Raw genomic sequence first — 6,000 nt, 5'->3', positions numbered from 1 at the left:
ATAACTGAGGCAGAAGAACGAATAAGTGATCTGGAAGACAAAATGGTGGAAATAACTCCTGAGGAGCAGAATAAAGAAAAAAGGATGAACAGAATTGAAGACAATCTCAGAGACATCTGGGACAACACTAAACGTACCAACATTCTAATTATACTGGTCCCAGAAGAAGCAGAGAAAAGGAAAGGGTCTGAGAAAATATTGCAGAGATTATAGTTGAAAACTTCCCTAACATGGGAAAGGAAAAGGCCCTGGGTGTGTGGGGTGGGGTGTGCTGGGCCTAGGCTCAGTGCGACCAGAAGGGGCCTTGTCGTGTGGAGCATCAGGCCTGGGATCTGCAGGCTCCCCGAGGCCCACTGGGTGGGGGGAAATGCAGGCCGCATTTCCTTCTGGTCCTCCAATCCCCTGAGGGTCTCTCCCTGTCCCTGTTGTTCCCTCGTTGTGAATGGGCCCCTCTGTGCATGGGAATCCCTCCCCTCCTCCAGCTGCCCCTCAGGGGCACCAGTCCCATCTGGCCTCCACTTCTCCTTCCCCTTCCCTCCCCCCATGTCCTACTGGGTCACTCAGGGGTTCCTCCAGTCCTCTTAGGTGTCCGAGGTCCCCCACCAACACCTGGTAGGTGTCCTAGTTGTGAGGAGACGCCAACTCTGCATCCTCCTACTCTGCCACCTTGACTCCAGCCCCCCAGCTTTTTTTCTGATGGAGATTTCCTTGAAGTCTAGGAGCTGAAATAATAAATAAAAACATGTAAAAAGAGGGAACAGCCACCACCAATTACGGCAGATTGGCTCTGTGCTGGGGTCCTTGTTCACCACTTAGCTAGGCTTGCTCTGAGCCTAGGGATTAGCCTGAGGTGAAAGCTTGAGGTCTTCTCAGGACTTTTCTGAGCATGTCATGCCTGGTCCTGCATGTGGCTTTCTAAATTCCCCTGCATACAGGCTGCTTTGAAAGTCCTAATTTCCCAAATAGTCTCACTTCCAGCTTCTACCTTGGGCTTTAAATGGTCTATTATATTTCTCCACCCAGAATCTCTTGACCCAGGCATCTGTTCACTTACAGTTGCCTTGTAGCTTTACAAGTAGCACCTGCCATTTTTCTGTGTTCTGTGTTATGCAAAACAGACAAGAGCATCTTGCTTCAGGCTTTCAGGCTTTCGGGTTTCCCCCTGACAGGTTGGAATAGTGGTACACAATAATTTGTAAATAAGGTCTACTCTGCTCCAACCAGTTGGAATTGGAGAACTGGAAACCAGGTTGCTGCTGGCTCAAGACTAAGACCACTGTTATGTTGGGAGGAGTGGAACAAGAGTAGGTAAATGGCCACAAAACTTTCCTATCTCTTTGGCGATGATTTTCTCCAATTGGGCATTTGCTTGGTTGTGGAAACCTTTGATGATTTTCCAGAGCTCTTACAGAGTTGGTTTAGAAGCTTCTGATCGGTTTTTGTTTTGAATGTTTCTGTAGGGAAACGAGAGTTTGAAACTTCCTAGACCATCATTTTGCTGCCATCTTTCTTCCTTTAACTTTTGATATAAGTTTTAGAATAAGCTTGTCTATTGTGACAAAAAAAAACCTTTTGGGAGTTGATAGGAATTGCATTTAAACCTACAGATCAATTTGGGAAGAATTAATATTTTACCATATTGAGTCTTCCAATCCATGAAAATAATATGCCTCTGTACTTTTCTTTTTACCACTTGTTTGTTTTCATCAGAGTTTTGTAGGTTTCATTATACAGATCTACATTTTTTAAACATTTATATTAAACATCTCATTTTGAAGGCAGTTATTGTATACATTTATTTATTTATATTTATTTGTAGCACTTTTTATTTTTCTTAAACTGAGGTATAACTGACATACAACATTATATTAGTTTCAAGTGGACAACATAATGATTCAATATTTCTATATGTTGCAAAATTACGACCACAATAAGTCTCGTTAACATCCACCATCATATATTGTTACAATTTTTTTCTTGTGATAAGAACTTTTAAGATCTATTCTCTTAGAAACTTTCAAATATGCAGTACAGTATTTTTAACTAGAGTTGCCGTGTTTTACATTACATCCACATGATTTATAATATTTATTTTATAACTGGAAGTTTGTATGTTTTGACTACCTTCAGCTTTTTTGCCCACCTTCCTCACGCCCCACTTCCAGCAACCACCAAACTGTTCCCTGTATCTGTGAGTCCGTTTTGTTTGTTTTTCATTATTCCATATATGTGAGATCATACAGTATTTGTTTTTCTGTGTGTGACTTATTTTGCTTAGCATAACACCCTCAAGGTCTATCCATGCTGTCACAAGTGGCAAGATTTTATTCTTCTTTATGACTGAATAATATTCCATTATATATATATATATATATATATATATATACACACACACATATATATATACACACACACATATATATATATATATATATATATATATATATCTCACATTTTCTTTATCCATTTATTCATCACTGGACATTTTGGTTGTTTCCATAGTTCGACTATTGTAAATAATGCTGCAATGAACATAGGGTTGCATATATCTTTTCAAGTTAGCGTTTTTATTTTCTTTGGCTAAATATCCAGAAGTGGAATTGCTGAATTATATGGTAGTTCTATTTTTAATATTTGAGGAAACTCCATGCTGTTTTCCATAATGGCTACACAAATTTACATTCCCACAAGCAGTGCACAAAGTTTCCCTTTTCTCCCTATCCTTGCTAACACTTATTATTTCTTCGCTTTTGATAATAGCCATTCTAACAGGTATAAGGTGATACCTCATTGTGGTTTTGATTTGCAATTTCTTGATGACTAATGATGTTGAGCATCTTTTTGTGTACCTGTTAGCCAATTGTATATCGTCTTTGGACAATGTCTTTTCAGATCCTCTGCTTATTTTTTAATTGGAATTTTTTTGTTTGTTTTTGAGTTGTATGAATTCTTTACATGCTTTGGATATTAACCCCTTATTGGATAGATGATTTGCAAATATTTTCTCCTATTCACTAGGTTGCCTTTTCACTCTATTGATGGTTTCCTTTGCTGTGCAGAAGCTATTTAGTTTGATGTACTTCCACTTGTTTATTTTTGCTTTAGTTGCCTTTGCTTTTGGTGTCAAATCCCAAAAAGAAAAAAAAAAAAATCATTGACAAGATTGATGTTAAGGAGCTTACTGCCTATGTTTTATTCTAGGAGTTTTTATGGTTTCAGGTCTTACATTCAAGTCTTTAATCCATTTTGAGTTGAATTTGTGTATGGTGTAAGATACTGGTCCAGTTTCATTTTTTGTATGTGGCTGTCCAGTTTTCCTAACACCATTTATTGAAGAGACTGTCCTTTATCTATTGTATACTCTTGGCTCCTTTGTTGTAAATTCATTGACCATATATGAATGGGTTTATTTCTGGGCTCTCTATCTTTTTCATTGATATGTGTCTCCCTTTATACCAATACTATACTGTTTTGATTACTATAGCTTTGTAATATAGTTTGAAATCAGGGAGCATGTATTTTCCAGCTTTCTTCTTCTTTCTCGAGATTTTCAGGGCCTTTTGTGGTTCCATACAAATTTTAGAATTGTTTGTTCTGTTTCTGTGAAAAATGTCACTGGAATTTTGATTGAGTTTTATTGAATCTGTAGATTGTTTGGGGAGTATGGACATTTTAATAATATCAATTCTTCCAATACATGAGCATGGGGTATCTTTGTGTCTTCTTCAATTTATTTCATCAATGTCTTATAGTTTCAGTGTACAGGTCTTTCACTTCCTTGGTTAAATTTATTCTTATTTTATTCTTTATGATACAATTGTAAATGGGATTGTTTTCTTAACTTCTCTTTTGGTTAGTTTGTTATTAGTGTGTAGAAATGTGACATACTTCTGTATAATGATTTTATATCCTGCAAATTTACTCAATTCATTTATTAGTTCTGACAGTTTTTCGATGGAGTCTTTAGGGTTGTCTATATATTGTGTCATGTCATCTGCAAATAGTAACCGTTTTACTTCTTTCTTCCCAGTTTGGATGCCTTTTATTTCTTTTCCTTGCATAATTGCCCTGGCTAGGACTTTAGTGGTCGTCTTTGTCTTGTTTCTGATCTTAGAGGAAAAGCTTTCACCTTTTCACTGTTGAATATGATGTTATTTGTGGGCTTGTCATATATGGTCTTTATTATGTTGAGGTATGCTCCCTCTATACCCACTTCATTGAGAGTTTTTATAATAAATTGATGTTGAGTTTTCTCAAAAGTCTTTCTGCATCTATTGAGAGGAGCATACGATTTTCATTCTTCAAGTTGTTAATGTGGTATATCACATTGATTGATTTGCAGATATTGAACCATCCTTGCATCCTAGGAATAAATCTCACTGGATCATGTTATATGACCATTTTACTGTATTGTGGAATTTATTGTTTACTCTCCACATGTTTGTGAATTTTCCAGTTTTCTTTTTGTAATCAATTTCTAGTTTCATACCATTGTAGTCAGAAAAGGAGCTTGATATAATTTAAATCTTCTTCAATTTGTTAAGATTTGGTTTTAGCTTTGCATATGATCTATCCTGGAGAATGTTCCATGTGTACTTGAGAAGAATGTATATTCTGTTGCTTTTGGATGGAATGTTTTATATATATATGTTAAATCCATCTGATCTAACATGTCATTTAAAGCCAATCTTTCTTTATTGATTTTCTGTGTGGATGATATATCTGTTGATGTAAGTATGATACTCAAGTCCCGTACTATTATGGTATTGCTATTTTTCCTTTGAGGCCTATTAATATTTGCTTTATTTATTTAGGTGCTCCTATGTTGGATGCATAAATATTTACAAATGTTATATACTCTTATTGGATTGACCCTTTTATCCATATGTAATGTCCTTCTTTGTCTCTTGTTACAGTCTTTGTTTTAAAGTCTATTTTTTCTCATATAATTATAGATAGCTACCCCAGCTTTCTTTTGGTTTCCATTTGCATGGAATATCTTTTTCCATCCCTTCAATTTCAGTCTGTGTGTGTCTTTAGCTCTGAAGTGAGTTTCTTATAGGCCACATATAGATGGGTCTTCTTTTTTAATCCATTCAGCCACCCTATGTCTTTTGATTAAAGCCTTTCGTCCATTTACATTTAAAATAATTATTGATAAGTATGTATTTATTGCCATCTTGTTAATTGTTTCCTGGCTATTTTGTGATTTCTCTGTTCCTTTCTTCTCTTGCTCTCTTCCTTAGCGGCTTAATGACTTTCTTTAGTTGTATGTTTAGATTCCTTTCTTGTTATCTTTTGTGCATCTACTCTAGGTTTTTGCTTGGTGGTTACCATGAAGCTCACATATAACAACTTACACTTTTAACAGTCTATTTTAAGTTGATAACAACTTAAGTTTGAATGCATTCTATAGGTCAAAGTTTTTACTCCTCCCTCCTCACATTTTATGTTTTTGATGACATATTTTACATGTTTTTATGTTGTATATCCCTTAACTAATTATTTTAATTATAAGTCTTTTTACGAGTTTTGTCTTTTAACCTTCATACAGCTTTATATTTCATTAATCCACTACCTTTACTATACACACTTACCTTTACTGGTGAGATTTATACTTTCATGTGTTTTCTTGTTACTAATTAGCGCCCTTTCTTTTCAGCTTAAAGAAGTTCTTTTAACAATTCTTATAAGGCTGAGTTAGTGGTGATGAACTCCTTTAATGTTTAGTCATCTGGAAAACTCTTTTATCTCTCCTTCAGTTCTGAATATAACTGGGTGAAGTATTTGCTGGGTGAAGTATACTTGGTTGGAAAGATTTTTCTTTCAGCACTTTGAATATATTGTGCCACGCCCTTCTGAGTTGTAACATATCTGCTAAAAAATCGGATGATAGTCCTATGGAAATTCTTTTGTATGTAACAAGTTGTATTTCTCTTGGTGATTTTAAGATTCCCTTGTTATCTTTAACTTTGACATTTTAATTTTAATATTTCTTGG

The sequence above is a fragment of the Balaenoptera physalus genome, assembly GCF_965194825.1.
Source record: "Balaenoptera physalus genome assembly, chromosome: 7".
NCBI classification, from domain to species: Eukaryota; Metazoa; Chordata; class Mammalia; order Artiodactyla; family Balaenopteridae; genus Balaenoptera; species Balaenoptera physalus.
This window is presented reverse-complemented; position numbering follows the sequence as displayed.